The 17900-nt window shown below is 36.9% G+C and overlaps 2 long non-coding RNA genes across 2 annotated transcripts; both read left to right on the forward strand.

Annotated features, from left to right (window-relative positions):
• Window positions 1–3868: 3868 nt before the first annotated feature.
• Window positions 3869–5903, forward strand: LOC139893437 (uncharacterized). The gene is made up of 3 exons (XR_011774535.1): window positions 3869–4133; window positions 5223–5289; window positions 5751–5903. It is a non-coding gene; the product is annotated as an uncharacterized lncRNA (long non-coding RNA).
• Window positions 5904–10330: 4427 nt separating this feature from the next.
• On the forward strand, window positions 10331–12234 carry LOC139893438 (uncharacterized). The gene is made up of 3 exons (XR_011774536.1): window positions 10331–10464; window positions 11554–11620; window positions 12082–12234. It is a non-coding gene; the product is annotated as an uncharacterized lncRNA (long non-coding RNA).
• The last annotated feature ends 5666 nt before the right edge of the window (window positions 12235–17900 follow it).

Below are 17900 nucleotides of genomic sequence, written 5' to 3' on the forward strand. Positions count from 1 at the left end.
AGGTTTAATGCCGGCAGCGTTATAAATATAGACCACAAGATTTCATATATAAACGTTTTAATAAAAATATTCTAAGTTGTTGAGCACTTGATAACCATACTTAACATTTAATCAACGTCGCATATTCCCTTTATTATGAAATCTTACTACACCGTACCAAGTGTAGTCACCGAAATGAAGTACTGTGCAACCGTTGAATACTGGTCGTCCAGTCCGGTTGGGGTTGTCAGGCCCGATAGATCTATCAACAGGATTCGCGTTTACAATACCTCATGTAAATAGTAGTTATCAAGTTACAGGGAAGTATGCCAGTGGTACAACTCAACGTAGAATATATATTTTTAATCACTTGTGTCCATAACGTAAATCGTAAAATGCATGTATTCTCATCCCGAAATATTTAGAGTTTAAAAGTGGGACTATATACTCACGTTTTGCCTTGAAGGTAATAAACACGACTTGGTCTCCGATTGATATCACAAACCTAACCATATATATAATATATCAACATATTTTCTTTTCAAGTAATCGTTACATATATATATATATATATATATATATATATATACATATATATATATATGTATATATATATATATATATATACTTTTAATACTTTTAATATTTTCTTAGTCCGTAGTTAGCAGTCCGATGTTAGTGGTCCACAATTAGTTGCTTAAATAAAATAAATAAAGACCCCATCGTATTCGTATTGATCAGAATTAATCTCGACCCATGGTACCATGTTGTCAAGTGACGTGTTGCGTACATAAAGTACCGTGTTGTCAAATGACGTGTTGCGTACAATCATGAGGTCTTATGATTAATCTTCTCGTGTTGTTTACGGGTGGTCTTGAAATATATAAAATCAAATCATAAGTAAATATATATGAAATATCATATTAATTAGAAATATATGATTAATTTAATTTTTCTCCAAATATTTTCGTAGCTAAACTAGCTTCGGATACCCGATCTTGTTTTAGTCGTAGTTTCTTCATTACAACTCCGTTTTTGTTGGTTCAACTTGCCACTTCCTTGGATCGAGTCAAATTTTAAGAATATGAACTGAAAATACCTTAGGTTGTATTCTAAATCACAAGTTATAGGTCAAACTTTGGTGAAACTTATGAAGGTGATCATTTTCCATCATAAAAACAACATTTAATGATCATTTTTCTAAAAATACTTACACTTTGAGTTAAACCATGAAATTTTTATGTGTTAACATATTCATAAGAAATATCATTTTTCCAGAACATGAACTTCCAATTCAAAGTTCAAGATAGTTTTTATTTATCCAACCCAAAACAGCCCCCGGTTGCACTCCGACGACGTAGATTCAGTTTTTAAGGTGTTCTTTGTAAAACCAAGTTATATCTTGTTAAGTTAGCATATCATTATAATATATTACAGGTCTTGAAGTATTTTAAAAGTCAAGTTAGAAGGATCTATTTAGTTTGCGAATAAGTTTGAAATCATTCAAACTATGTTCTTGTTGTTAAAATTTTACAACACAAAATAAGATAGTTATATGAATATGAATTGAATAAGATTATGAATAAGGTTATTACCTCAAGTTACTTGGACAAAGTTACTGTAAGAGATGAGAAAAATCCTAGAATCAAAAGAGTGGTGGAGTTGGATTGAAAGGTTGGAAGTAAACTTGTTTACTTGGAAGGATTTTTGAAGTGTTTTTGAATGGATTTTCTTATGATGATTAAGGGTTGTTTTTGTAGCTAGATCTTCATGGTTATTTGCTGAGATTGTGAAAAACACTTAAGGTTCCTAAGAGTGTGTTTTTGGTTAGAGAAATAGGTAGTAAAAATTGAAGATGGATGGTGTATATATGGTGGTGATGGTGTGATTTAATGGGGAACAAAAACAAAATTTTGTGTTGTAATCTTGTGTAATTAGTCAACTAACTTCCAAATTCTAATTACCTCTTATCTAGGGCAGTATTAAAGGTGATTAGGATGTTGATTTAATATGTATATACTAATAGTAAATACTTATAGAAGCTGGGTATGATACCGGTACATATACTCTAGATATACTTGTAGAAATCTTGAGAAAACAGAACGAGGTTTCAAATATAACTATCTTTTGTAAATATACTTATATTGTTTTATGTATAAAAGCCCTTTAAAAGTGATTAAATACATATCTATACAATACTTGTATAAACATTATAAGTATTTATGTCAAAGAACGTTACGTATAGTTATCGTTTTGAAAACTTAAGTTAGTAGTTTCAAAGTATACTTTTATCTTATTATTATTAGTACACAATGAGATGTTAAACCATCCTTAGATCATGTTAAATATATATAAATACATATATATACACAAACGTATAATTATCGTATGTTATATAGTTCGTGATATCATCGGTCAAATTGGACGGTCAAACGTTGTGTAAAACTCTTTTCAAAAACACAAGTCTCAACAATTTAGATTGCTTATCATGTTGGTAAGGTTTAATTTATGTAAATATTAATCTCATAAGTATAAAACGATCAGAAAAATCCGGGTCGTTACAGTACCTACCCGTTAAATAAATTTCGTCCCGAAATTTTAAAATTGTACCTATTTTGCGTTCTCGGGAAACAAATGTGGGTACTTTTGTTTCATCTGATCCTCTCGTTCCCAAGTAAACTCGAGACCCCTTCGAGCATTCCAACGAACCTTAACGATTGGTATGTTGCTCTGCTTGAGCCGTTTAACTTCACGGTCCATGATTTCGACTGGTTCTTCTATGAATTGTAGTTTCTCGTCGACTTGGATTTCTTCAAGAGGAATGGTGAGATCTTCCTTTGCAAGACATTTCTTGAGGTTTGAGACGTGAAATGAATTATGTACTCCGGCGAGTTGTTGTGGTAACTCGAGTCGATAAGCTACCGGTCCGATGCGTTCGATGATCTTGAACGGGCCTACATACCTTGGGTTCAGTTTACCCCTTTTTCCAAAACATATTACACCTTTCCAAGGTGACACCTTTAGCATAACCAAGTCACCGATCTGAAACTCTAATGGTTTCCTTCGGACATCGGCGTAGCTCTTTTGGCGACTACGGGCTGTTTTCAATCTCTCCTTGATTTGTACTATCTTCTCAGTAGTTTCGTGGATGATCTCGGGACCAGTTAATTGTCGATCTCCTACTTTGTTCCAACAGATAGGGGATCTACACTTCCTTCCATACAGTGCTTCGAAGGGTGCAGCTTTAATGCTCGCATGATAACTATTATTATACGAGAATTCTGCTAATGGTAGATATTTATCCCGTCCGTTTCCAAAATCGATCACACATGCTCTGAGCATGTCTTCAAGAGTTTGAATCGTTCTTTCACTCTGCCCATCAGTTTGCGGATGATATGCGGTGCTCATATCCAAATGAGTTCCCAGGGCTTCCTGTAGTGATTGCCAGAACTTTGATGTAAATCTACTATCACGATCGGATATAATGGAAATAGGTATTTCATACCTTGAAACAATTTCCTTTATGTACAGTCGTAATAGTTTCTCCATCCTATCCGTTTCCTTTATAGGTAAGAAATGTGCAGATTTGGTGAGACGATCAACTATTACCCAAATGGTGTCATAACCCCAGGCAGTCTTAGGTAACTTTGTGATGAAATCCATGGTAATACCATCCCATTTCCATTCTGGGATTTCTGGTTGTTGAAGTAACCCTGACGGCTGTAACATCCCGCATTTTTTTCGTTAAATTATTTTAACGCCCGTCTTTTTATTGTAATATTATCCTCAGTACCTCGATTCATAGCCTCCATTAGCTAACCTTCTTAAAATATTTTCGTTATTGGATTTTAACATCTCTCGTACTCTCGTGTAATTCAAAATAATTCGTTTGGTTAATTCACGCACCCGCACCCGAACTAGAGGGACTAAACTTGCAAAGAGGCCAAAGATTTGACTAGGTCAACTAGTCAAACCTTCAACCTCCTCCTCTCATTTTCTCTCTTTCTCTCTTTTCATACTTCCATTTTCCTCTCAAGAACTCAACCAAGATTCATCATCTAATTTCGGATTTGGAGGCTAACATCAAAACAAATTACATATTTGGAATCCTCTCTTCATCCTCTTCGACTTGATACCAATTTCATCTCATTTGGGTAACTTTCTAAAATTACTAGATTTTGTGTTCTTGATGTTTTTGAATTATAAAAGTGTTAATTAGTGTCTATGGCTCGTGTATAACATGAATATATGTTTTGTTTGTTCGATTTGTTGTTTTGAGTAACTAGTTTGAACACTTGAAAATGGGTTTGCTTAATCTTTGATTTTGGAAGATTAAATGTTGTTAAATCATTAAAGTTCATGTTTTAATTGTGTTACTAGTATCACTAGCTTCATTTTGATGTGTAGGTTGATTTGTAAAACTTCAAAAACATGATTAATGATTTTGTGATTCTTGATTAGGGTTTGATCGTTCTTGAGATGAACTTTTTGATGCTTGAATACCATGAAATGTTAATTGTTAGTGTTTAGTTGTAATGCATGTTTCATTACCTTCAAAACGGCATATCATATGTGTGAATTGGATTCCTGAAACTTAAAATGCATTTTGTGAACTTGAAACTTGAAAATGGACTTTAAATGATCACATGACGAGAAATCAGTCATTGGAAATGATGTTTTTGTTTGATGAAACATGATTAGTTATGTTCTTTGTCAAAAGAGCTTTCCAACGATATAAGGTGCGAGTTCTAAATGTTTACGGTTTGCATTTTGTGCTAAAACGAATTTTGGATCAAGACTTGAACATTTGAAACTGGCCAGGTACCAGCTCCCGTGTATTGTCGCGGCGCGACAATTGTGGGCCGCGGCGCGGCATAAGCCGTGTCCAGGCTCTGACCTCCATGTCCAAAATACGAAAAATGTTTGGCATACTACGGACCTCCGATTCACATGAAACTTGTTCTAACATGCTCATATATGATTAAAAACCTCAGAAAAATAGTTCGGGACCCGACCCGAACATGTTGACTTTTTCGTTGACTTTGACCCGACCAAGTTGACTTTTAATCAAACTTAACCAAATATTTGTGCAATCGTTCTAACATGTTTTTATACTTGTACCTTGCATGAAACATGACAATTTGATTCACATGCTATTATGATCGAGTCTTAACGAGCCATAGGACTAATTGAACATCTTTGACCTATTGTGTTTACCGTTATTGATACAACCTATTGTTTAGGTCAAGACTAGCATTGTTCTTTGCACACGTTTACTTGTTGAAGTACTTTACTACTCGTGCACTCAAGGTGAGATCATAGTCCCACTTTTACTCTTTTTGAACTTACATTTGGGATGAGAAAACATAAACATTTCTTTACTAAGTGAACACAAGTACAGGAAAACAAACATTCTACATACGAGTTTAGAACAAAATCCTCAATTCGATTATCATTAGTTACACTTGCCGGGTGTAAGCGAGAACTTATGTTGTATGGATCCATATGGGTTTGACAAACCCTCATTCAAACGGTTCGCTTCCGTTTACGAATGAAATATATTTTCGAGAAACAGTGTATGTTCTAGCACTAAGTGATGGGGTTCAATGGGAGAAATGTTAAGCATTGATAATTGGGTGCTCGTGAAACAAACTTTTGGAATGTATTACTATTATTTCATTGATGCAAATCTTGTGGTTCACTTGTACTTACTTACTTAAACCTATGATTTCACCAACGTTTTCGTTGACAGATTTCTATGTTTTTCTCAGGTCTTTGAACGCTATGTGAAACATGCTTCCGCTCATTATTTTGATACTTGCATTGGATGTCGAGTATACATGCATTTCATGGAGCGTCTTTTGACTTTCTTTAAAACTGTGTCGCATAGGTTTCACATGTAACTATAACTTTGTAACGTAACTTTTGGATGAACAATTTTTGTAAACTTTGAAACAATCTTTATTTTTGAAAGGAATGCGACATATCTTTGGTCAAACGTCACGTTAAAGACCTATGACCACGCAACGGGACCTAAGTAGTCGACGCCGTCAATTGACGATTTGTCGGGGTCGCTACAAGTGGTATCAGAGCATTGGTTGTAGGGATTTAGAGTTCATTGGTGTCAACCCCGAGTCATAGGGTACATTAGTGAATCTAGACTACAACCGGCATATAGACATGAAGTAGGAATTACTTGACTATTTGTGCATTTATACTCGAACGTTTCTACTCATAACTAACTCTCGCTTCATCTAAATCTTTCGTTGTTTAATTTGATTGACGCGCCACCTTGACTTTATAGAATAATGTCGAATGCACATATGAATCAGGGTAATATAATTGCCGGGATTATATTACGGTGACTCATATGAACATTCCGACATTACGACATAAAGAATTTAAGGCGAATCAAGGAAAATTTTTTTTTTCCTCTTCATCATTATTCCATATCACGATTAGTATTGTTAAGAATACTAATCAACGATATTCTTGTGTCATGAAGGAACAATGGCTCACCAAGGTCAACACAATACCCTTCCCGAAACTTTAGAACAAGCCCTTCAACGAATGATAGCCACCACCGTGGGTGAGGCCGTGGCCGATCACTTCTCCAACCACAACAACAATCATGGAGCCGATAATTCAAACGAGGGGTGCTCCTACAAAAACTTCATGGGGTACAAACCTCCCACTTTCGATGGAACCGGGGGACCGATTGCTCTCACCCGATGGTTCGAACAAACGGAAGCTGTTTTTAACATAAGCGGTTGTCAGGACCAAGATAAGGTCAAGTTTTCCACCCTCACTTTCACCGGTGTTGCTCTCTCATGGTGGAACACGTATGTACAATCAATGGGTATCGATGAGGCCCTTACACTCTCTTGGACCGAATTAAGAGAAAGAATGATCACCGAATACTTCCCGCGCGACGAGACTCAAAGGCTCGAACAGGGTCTACGGAATTTAAAAACGGTCGGGAATGACCTCGAAGCTTATAATCAACAGTTTACCGAACTAGTCTTAATGTGTCCAAATCTCATGACTCCCGAATCCCTAAGAGTCGAACTTTACATGGATGGCCTCCCGAAGAGCGTTCAACACGGGTTAATGTCATCCAAACCTGCCAACCTACAAGAGGCTTTAACGATGGCCCGCCAATCTATAAAAACGGTGAATGAAATTGAAGTTCCGACACCTACGGCCGAGGACCAACCGGGTAACAACAAAAGAAAATGGGAAGCCTCTCCATCGAGCAACTACAACAACAACTTCACCAAGAAGTCCTTCACCTCCAACGGCAAGAAAGGGTATGCCGGAAACCTGCCCTACTGTAACGAATGTCGCAAACATCATTTGGGTGAATGTGGCAAACTATTTTGCATCAGGTGTCAAAGAAGTGGCCATGTGGCCCATATTTGTAAAAGTACCATTACCGTCGCTCAAAAGACGCCCAATGCGCCAAGGGCGGTTGTTTGTTTCGAATGTGGCCAACCGGGTCAATATAGGAATGCGTGCCCAAAGAAGAAAGCCAACCCCAACGCCCGCCGTTAAACTTTCACCATCGACACCTAGGATGCCCGAGACGACGATGGACTAGTCACGGGTACGTTTCTTCACAACAACCCGCATATTTCATACTTATTCGATTCGGTTATCGTTAGACGTTTTATAACCAAGACTTTGACTCGTACTCCTTGCACTCCACCACTCCCCCTAGATATTGCTTAGGCCATTCAAGTGACCCACGAAAAACTATTGTGTGCCACTAAATTTATATCGGAGGATGTACGTTAAACTTATTGGGTGAATAATTTGAATTTTGACTTAACACCTATAGAGTTGAGGAGCTCAAAACCTATTCGTTAAGAAGAAATGTTTCCCTATCGTCTTGTATAGATTATTGTGAACTAAATAATTTCCGGTTAAGAACCGATATTCTTTTTCCCCGTATCAATGACCTCTTGATCAAGTACGAGGATCTCGTGTGTATACCAAATCGATCTCCATCCTTGTTATCATCAATTGAGGGTTGAGGGAGACGATGTCTCCTAAACCATTTTCTGAACTCGCTACGATAGTTGTAAATCTCTCTTAGTACCGTTCAGTTAATCTAAGACTCCGTCTGTATTCATAAACCTCCGGAGCCGCGTGTGCAAACTTATTTAGACAAATCGTTACCGTACTTATAATTGATGTTCTAAACCTATTCAATCGAAGAATAAAACGAACAATGTCTCCGACTTACGCTCGAACACTTGAGAAAAGAGCAACTCTATACCGAATTCTCCAAGTGAGAATTTTGGTTAAACGAAGTTCAATTTTTAGACCATGTTGTTAGTGGTCAAAGTATCTCAATACATCTCGCAATCGGAACCACACGTAATCGGGAAACCCTCACGACTCAGACTTGTATTCGTAAAATCTTAGATCTCGCCGGTTATCACTGAAGATTCATTTCCGACTTTTCTCGTGTTGCACGACCTTTAAACTCGTTAACTCACTGAGGGAAAAATTTAAACCTCTCCGTGTCTGAACTTTGAACATGATCTTTCACACAAACCTTACTAGCTAAATTCGTTTAGCACACTGGAACTCAAATATGGAAATATTTCTACTTGAACGCCCGAAAGACATACTCCCTCGACTCGAAATCAAGGGAACTGAAATTCGTTAATTTGCTCGATAAATTTGAATACTTAATCATGGACCCGATCAACCTTCTCATCAACACGTGCCACGTTACATAGCCCTGTTATTTCACCATTTTCCGCCTGATATTACTGGAACTTAAGATAACACCCAATCCAAGGATGCTTCACTCTTCTTTGACTTATCATACAACTACGTGTACTATCTCGTTATCCCACCAAGCCTCAACATTCGACCACTAAGTGCGCGACATGGTTACCTCAAGGTGTGAACTCATCCTATTCTAAGTTCTCATTTCACTCCTGTCTTATTGCTCGCATTTCCGTGTAAGGAAACTTTTTATAAAACTTCTCAATGGAGAGAGAAACTCTTCACATTATATTAGTATTCGCCACGATGGTGAATAGTCCTAACAACCACTTTCGGGAACCGATGGATCTTCCGCGGTGCGGACCTCTTGAGAAACGAAACCTGTTCAAACGTGTATTAAAGAAAATTCTAGCTCGGAACGGCGTACCATCTCCATTAAAATTTCAGATCGGGATACTCGTCTCACTTCTAAATTCGGGATGCCTTACAAGGAACTGTAGGGACACGTTTAAACATGAATGCCGTGTATCATCCACAATCAACGGACCAAACAAACGTACGTTTCACATCTTGGAAAGACATGTTACAAACTTGTATTGTTGCCTTTAGTTGTCTCCTCTCACACAGCAGTTACCATTCGTGTATTAACGCCGCACTTCCGAAACCCTATATGACCGCAAATGTCATACCCCTATTCGTTGGATCAAAGCATGTGGCAAGCAAACCACCGAATCCGAACTCATTCAAGAAATAACAGTTGAGATCGTCCAAGTCTGAGAAGGACTCAAGATGACCCGTAGTCGCCAAAAGGACTATACCGATATTCGACGTAAACCTCTCGAATCCCAAGTCAGTAACCGTGTAATATTGAGACCTCGCACCTTGGAAAGGTGAAATCCGTATCGGGAATCAGGGAAATTTAAACCGCGAAATATTAATCCTTTTGAAACCTTGGGGCGTATTGTAACCGCTCCTACCGTTTAGAACTTCCGACTCAATTAAATTTCCGTTTACCCTACGTTCCATGCAACAAACTTAGAGACGTGTCCTACGGAATAGGAACGTGCTACTCTCATAGATAAACTTACTATTGATGGCAAACTCCCCTTCATGGGAAACTGGTTGAAATTTTGGATCGTAAAACCAAGTCTTAATACAAACTGAAATCTCGACTGTCAAAATTTGTGGGAATGCCCAGGGATGTATCTTCACTTATTCATAGCATTGGCAACGTAAGGTCTCGAGTAAGAAGCAACGACTATTGCTTCCAACTAAATTTCGGGACGAAATTTCTTTTAAGGTGTGGGTAATGTAACATCCCGCATTTTTTCCGTTAAATTATTTTAACGCCCGTCTTTTTATTGTAATATTATCCTCAGTACCTCGATTCATAGCCTCCATTAGCTAACCTTCTTAAAATATTTTCGTTATTGGATTTTAACATCTCTCGTACTCTCGTGTAATTCAAAATAATTCGTTTGGTTAATTCACGCACCCGCACCCAAACTAGAGGGACTAAACTTGCAAAGAGGCCAAAGATTTGACTAGGTCAACTAGTCAAACCTTCAACCTCCTCCTCTCATTTTCTCTCTTTCTCTCTTTTCATACTTCCATTTTCCTCTCAAGAACTCAACCAAGATTCATCATCTAATTTCGGATTTGGAGGCTAACATCAAAACAAATTACATATTTGGAATCCTCTCTTCATCCTCTTCGACTTGATACCAATTTCATCTCATTTGGGTAACTTTCTAAAATTACTAGATTTTGTGTTCTTGATGTTTTTGAATTATAAAAGTGTTAATTAGTGTCTATGGCTCGTGTATAACATGAATATATGTTTTGTTTGTTCGATTTGTTGTTTTGAGTAACTAGTTTGAACACTTGAAAATGGGTTTGCTTAATCTTTGATTTTGGAAGATTAAATATTGTTAAATCGTTAAAGTTCATGTTTTAATTGTGTTACTAGTATCACTAGCTTCATTTTGATGTGTAGGTTGATTTGTAAAACTTCAAAAACATGATTAATGATTTTGTGATTCTTGATTAGGGTTTGATCGTTCTTGAGATGAACTTTTTGATGCTTGAATACCATGAAATGTTAATTGTTAGTGTTTAGTTGTAATGCATGTTTCATTACCTTCAAAACGGCATATCATATGTGTGAATTGGATTCCTGAAACTTAAAATGCATTTTGTGAACTTGAAACTTGAAAATGGACTTTAAATGATCACATGACGAGAAATCGGTCATTGGAAATGATGTTTTTGTTTGATGAAACATGTTTAGTTATGTTCTTTGTCAAAAGAGCTTTCCAACGATATAAGGTGCGAGTTCTAAATGTTTACGGTTTGCATTTTGTGCTAAAACGAATTTTGGATCAAGACTTGAACATTTGAAACTGGCCAGGTACCAGCTCCCGTGTATTGTCGCGGCGCGACAATTGTGGGCCGCGGCGCGGCATAAGCCGTGTCCAGGCTCTGACCTCCATGTCCAAAATACGAAAAATGTTTGGCATACTACGGACCTCCGATTCACATGAAACTTGTTCTAACATGCTCATATATGATTAAAAACCTCAGAAAAATAGTTCGGGACCCGACCCGAACATGTTGACTTTTTCGTTGACTTTGACCCGACCAAGTTGACTTTTAATCAAACTTAACCAAATATTTGTGCAATCGTTCTAACATGTTTTTATACTTGTACCTTGCATGAAACATGACAATTTGATTCACATGCTATTATGATCGAGTCTTAACGAGCCATAGGACTAATTGAACATCTTTGACCTATCGTGTTTACCGTTATTGATACAACCTATTGTTTAGGTCAAGACTAGCATTGTTCTTTGCACACGTTTACTTGTTGAAGTACTTTACTACTCGTGCACTCAAGGTGAGATCATAGTCCCACTTTTACTCTTTTTGAACTTACATTTGGGATGAGAAAACATAAACATTTCTTTACTAAGTGAACACAAGTACAGGAAAACAAACATTCTACATACGAGTTTAGAACAAAATCCTCAATTCGATTATCATTAGTTACACTTGCCGGGTGTAAGCGAGAACTTATGTTGTATGGATCCATATGGGTTTGACAAACCCTCATTCAAACGGTTCGCTACCGTTTACGAATGAAATATATTTTCGAGAAACAGTGTATGTTCTAGCACTAAGTGATGGGGTTCAATGGGAGAAATGTTAAGCATTGATAATTGGGTGCTCGTGAAACAAACTTTTGGAATGTATTACTATTATTTCATTGATGCAAATCTTGTGGTTCACTTGTACTTACTTACTTAAACCTATGATTTCACCAACGTTTTCGTTGACAGATTTCTATGATTTTCTCAGGTCTTTGAACGCTATGTGAAACATGCTTCCGCTCATTATTTTGATACTTGCATTGGATGTCGAGTATACATGCATTTCATGGAGCGTCTTTTGACTTTCTTTAAAACTGTGTCGCATAGGTTTCACATGTAACTATAACTTTGTAACGTAACTTTTGGATGAACAATTTTTGTAAACTTTGAAACAATCTTTATTTTTGAAAGGAATGCGACATATCTTTGGTCAAACGTCACGTTAAAGACCTATGACCACGCAACGGGACCTAAGTAGTCGACGCCGTCAATTGACGATTTGTCGGGGTCGCTACAATGGCTTCTGATGTTCTGTTTTAACTTTGGAACAAGTTAAACATTCCCCAACATATGTTGCAACGTCTGTCTTTAAATTAGGCCACCAATAATGCGTCTTAAGATCTTGATACATCTTTCCAACTCCAGGATGTCGAGTATCTTGTCTTATGTGCCTCGTTCAATATCAACTTCCTTAATCCACCCAACTTTGGTACCCAAATACGGTTTGCAAAATATCGAATTCCGTCTTCCCGTATAACAAGTTGCTTCTCATACTTCTTCATTATTTCATTTCCTATGTTTTCTTTAGTAAGAGCTTCTCGTTGAGCCTCTTTGATTTGTGAGTTGAGATTCATGCGAATTTTTATGTTCATCGCTCGTACTCGAATTGGTTCCCGTTCCTTTCTGCTTAGAGCGTTAACCACTACATTTGCTTTTCCAGGATGATAGCGAATCTCACAATAATAGTCGTTTATCAGCTCGACCCACCTACGTTGCCTCATGTTCAGCTGTTTCTGATTGAAAATATGTTGAAGGCTTTTATGATCGGTAAACATAGTGCATTTAACCCCATATAAGTAGTGTCTCCATATCTTCAATGCAAACACTACTGCTCCCAGTTCTAGATCATGCGTCGTATAATTCCGCTCATGAATCTTCAATTGTCGGGATGCATATGCTATAACTTTCTTCCGTTGCATAAGGACGCAACCAAAACCTTGTCACGAAGCGTCACAATATATCTCAAAATCATCGTTCCCTTCAGGTAACGATAAAATAGGCGCTGTAGTCAACTTCTTCTTTAGTAATTGAAATGCACTTTCCTGCTTAGAAGTCCATTCGTACTTCTTCCCTTTTTGCGTTAACGCTGTTAATGCTTTAGCTATTCGGGAAAAATCTTGAATAAACCTTCTATAATAACCAGCTAAACCCAAAAATTGGCGTATCTGCGTTGGTGTCTTAGGAGTCTCCCATTTTTCAATGGCCTCAATTTTAGCTGGATCAACCTGAATTCCTTTGCTACTAACAACGTAGCCAAGAAATTGCACTTCTTTCAACCAAAATGCACACTTAGAAAATTTGGCGTATAACTGTTCTTTTCTTAACAATTCTAATACCAACCTTAAATGCTGCTCATGCTCTTGTTCACTCTTGGAATAGATAAGAATATCGTCAATGAAAATGATAACAAACTTATCTAAATACGGACTACACACTCGATTCATGAGGTCCATGAATACAGCTGGCGCATTAGTCAACCCAAACGGCATAACCAAAAATTCGTAATGACCATAACGTGTCTGAAAAGCAGTTTTCGGAATATCTTCTTCTTTGACACGTAATTGATGATAGCCCGATCTTAAGTCGATTTTCGAGTACACACATGATCCTTGCAGTTGATCAAATAAGTCGTCAATTCTCGGTAGTGGATACCGATTCTTGATAGTTAACTTATTTAATTCACGATAATCTATACACATCCTAAAAGATACATCTTTCTTCTTGACGAATAAAATCGGAGCTCCCCACGGTGAAGTACTTGGTCGTATGAATCCACGGTCCAGTAATTCTTTTAACTGACTCTGAAGTTCTTTTAACTCAGACGGTGCAAGTCTATATGGAGCACGAGCCACTGGTGCAGCTCCTGGTGCTAGATCTATTTGAAATTCTACAGATCTAAATGGAGGTAATCCCGGCAACTCTTCCGGAAAGACTTCGGGAAAATCTCTTGCCACAGGCACGCCATTGATGCTCTTCACTTTTTCCTTCATTTTGACTTTATTAACATGTGCTAAGATAGCATAACACCCTTTCTTCAAGAACTTTTGAGCTTTCAAACAACTAATGAGTTTTAGCTTTGAGTTACCCTTTCTCTCCATAAATCATTACTGGCGTTTTATCCTTACGAGGAATGCGAATTGCCTTCTTGGCACACACAACTTCAGCTCCTATTTTGGACATCCAGTCCATGCCGACTATTACATCAAAACTTCCTAATTCTACGGGTATCAAATCAATCTTAAATGTTTCTCAGGCTAAATTTATTTTACAATTACGACAAATTTTATTGGCTTTAATTAGTTTACCATTAGCTAACTCAATCATGTACTTAGCATCTAGAGGTAATGATGAACAATTCAATTTAGCGTAAAAGTCTCTACACACGTAACTTCTATCGGCACCAGTATCAAATATAATAGATGCAGATAAGTTATTAATGGTAAACGTATCCGTAACAAGCTCCGGGTCTTCACACGCCTCTCTAGCATTAATAACAAATGCTCTTCCACGTGCAGATCCATTATTCTTCTCTGGATTCGGACACTGGCTCTTATAATGACCCTGTTTCCCACACCCATAACAGGTAACAGTGGCCAAGGCAGTTCTATTTGCATTAGTGGCAGGAGTCTTGGTGCCATTTGTATTTGTAACAGGAATCCGACAATCTTCAGCAAGATGACCCCTTCGATTACAATTTTCGCACACCACATTACAATAACCAGAGTGATGTTTGTGGCATCTGTTACATAAAGGATTTCGTTCTTTGTAACCTGAGTTCGAACCGCTACCCGCACCTTGCGTGGTTTCTTGTTTCTTGTTGGATTGTTGATGATTACCTTCCCACTTTCTTTTATTTCCCGATGTCTTGACATCGGTGTTCTTATCCAGAATAATCTGGTCCATCAACTCGTTCTCCATGGTGATGGCTTCGTGAATAGTCTTGGGTTTCGATACTGTAACATTTGCTTTGACATTTTTAGGCAAACCATCTTTGTACAGTTCTATCTTCCGTTCTTCGGTTGGTACCAATTCAGGACATAGCAAAGCTAATTCCACGAATCGCTGATTGTAGTTGGTGAGTTCAGTACCAACAACTTTCAGGCTTCGTAATTCAGCTTCCAACTTCCTAACCTCATTCCTTGGACAATACTCGTTGATTAGCATTGTTTTGAATTCTTCCCAGGGAGTATCATAAGCTACATCTCCTCCTACGGCCTTCACATAGTTTTTCCACCATGTGAGTGCACTATCTTGTAAGGTGCACGATGCATACTTGGTCATGTACTTCTCAATACAACCACTGATTTTAAACACAGACTCAATCTTTTCGATCCACCGGGTTAAACCGACTGGTCCTTCTGTTCCACTGAATGATAAGGGCTTGCAACCTTGAAAAGTTTTGTAAGTACATCCCACACGAGGATTTGGGTTAACTGCAGCACCTCTCGCAGCCTCGACCCATAACATTCTGTCATCCACTCGCTGATTGATGAGTTCCTTGATTTCTTGTTTCGTCATTCGGTTCAATCGCTCCATAATCTTCAATAAGAATGAAAAAAATAATTATTCACATGGAATATTATAGATGTAGTATGTATTTACAGTACATCGTAGCTTATTAATAATATGAACCAGTTATTATTATAAAAGCCTTTTCTTCTTATTAGCATTTTATAATTATATCTAGGGTAGTACCTACCCGTTAAAGTTCATACTTAATAGCTTAGTACAGAAATCAATTACTATCACCCAAATAATACTCAACCATGGAAAATTATTGCATTTCACACTTCACTATTTTACATATGCTTATCTTACATCAAACATTAAGCAAACCACACTAGTAATATTATACAAAATGTTATATGATCCCATGGTTTAAAACAATAGCGCATCATTTAACCCAAAACGTTTGTGTTCAAAGAAATCGCTTATAGGTTATCTTGACTGTCTCCCTGCGTTTTGGCGGAGGGGCTGAAGAACTCGATGCCGGGATAGAACTAATAGGAATAGCGGGAATAGGGGTGGAAGTGTCTGGTGGAGTTGGTGCCACAACATCCTCACTAAACTTGGGATTTGGATTTTCTAATTCAGTAGCCTTTCGTTTCTTTCCTCTTTCAAACTTGTCTTTCATAATTTCCTGTATTTCTTCCTCTTCAGGATCACTTTCCGGTTCCTCTTCAATTGATTCATCCGAAAATTGTGAGTCTTCCCCAAAGGTATCGTTTTCATCATCGGACAGGTTAATGACTGGAACACCATCTGAAGATTCTGGTTCGGAGTCGCTGAATGTGATAACAAGTTCTAAGCCAGACATCTATCACATAACAACTAGCACGTTAATACCACATAATATTTACATATTAATTTTTTTTAACCAACAAGGATAAGCAATAGTTTTCGAAATCAAACACGGTCAAAGTCCAGACTCACTAATGCATCCTAACAAACTCGATAAGACACACTAATGCAAATTTTCTGGTTCTCTAAGACCAACGCTCTGATACCACATGTCATAACCCGACCTTAACCATAAGGACGAATGTAGTGACCCGAACTTTTCCATGTTTATATACATTAATTGAGATTCATATTTACATGATTAAATGTTTCCAACATGTTAAGCAATCAAACTTGTTAAGACTTGATTAACTGAAATATGTTTCATATAGACAATTGACCACCCAAGTTGACCGGTGATTCACGAACGTTAAAACTTGTAAAAACTATATGATGACATATATATGGATATATATATATATATATATAGTTAACATGATACTATGATAAGTAAACATATCATTAAGTATATTAACAATGAACTACATATGTAAAAACAAGACTACTAACTTAATGATTTATAAACGAGACATATATGTAACGATTATTGTTGTAAAGACATTTAATGTATATATATCATATTAAGAGATATTCATACATGATAATATCATGATAATATAATAATTTAAAATCTCATTTGATATTATAAACATTGGGTTAACAACATTTAACAAGATCGTTAACCTAAAGGTTTCAAAACAACACTTACATGTAACGACTAACGATGACTTAACGACTCAGTTAAAATGTATATACATGTAGTGTTTTAATATGTATTTATACACTTTTGAAAGACTTCAATACACTTATCAAAATACTTCTACTTAATAAAAATGCTTACAATTACATCCGCGTTCAGTTTCATCAACAATTCTACTCGTATGCACCCGTATTCGTACTCGTACAATACACAGCTTTTAGATGTATGTACTATTGGTATATACACTCCAATGATCAGCTCTTAGCAGCCCATGTGAGTCACCTAACACATGTGGGAACCATCATTTGGCAACTAGCATGAAATATCTCATAAAATTACAAAAATATGAGTAATCATTCATGACTTATTTACATGAAAACAAAATTTCATATCCTTTATATCTAATCCATACACCAACGACCAAAAACACCTACAAACACTTTCATTCTTCAATTTTCTTCATCTAATTGATCTCTCTCAAGTTCTATCTTCAAGTTCTAAGTGTTCTTCATATATTCTACAAGTTCTAGTTACATAAAATCAAGAATACTTTCAAGTTTGCTAACTCACTTCCAATCTTGTAAGGTGATCATCCAACCTCAAGAAATCTTTGTTTCTTACAGTAGGTTATCATTCTAATACAAGGTAATAATCATATTCAAACTTTGGTTCAATTTCTATAACTATAACAATCTTATTTCAAGTGA

The sequence above is a fragment of the Rutidosis leptorrhynchoides genome, chromosome 2 (assembly GCF_046630445.1).
Source record: "Rutidosis leptorrhynchoides isolate AG116_Rl617_1_P2 chromosome 2, CSIRO_AGI_Rlap_v1, whole genome shotgun sequence".
NCBI lineage: Eukaryota > Viridiplantae > Streptophyta > Magnoliopsida > Asterales > Asteraceae > Rutidosis > Rutidosis leptorrhynchoides.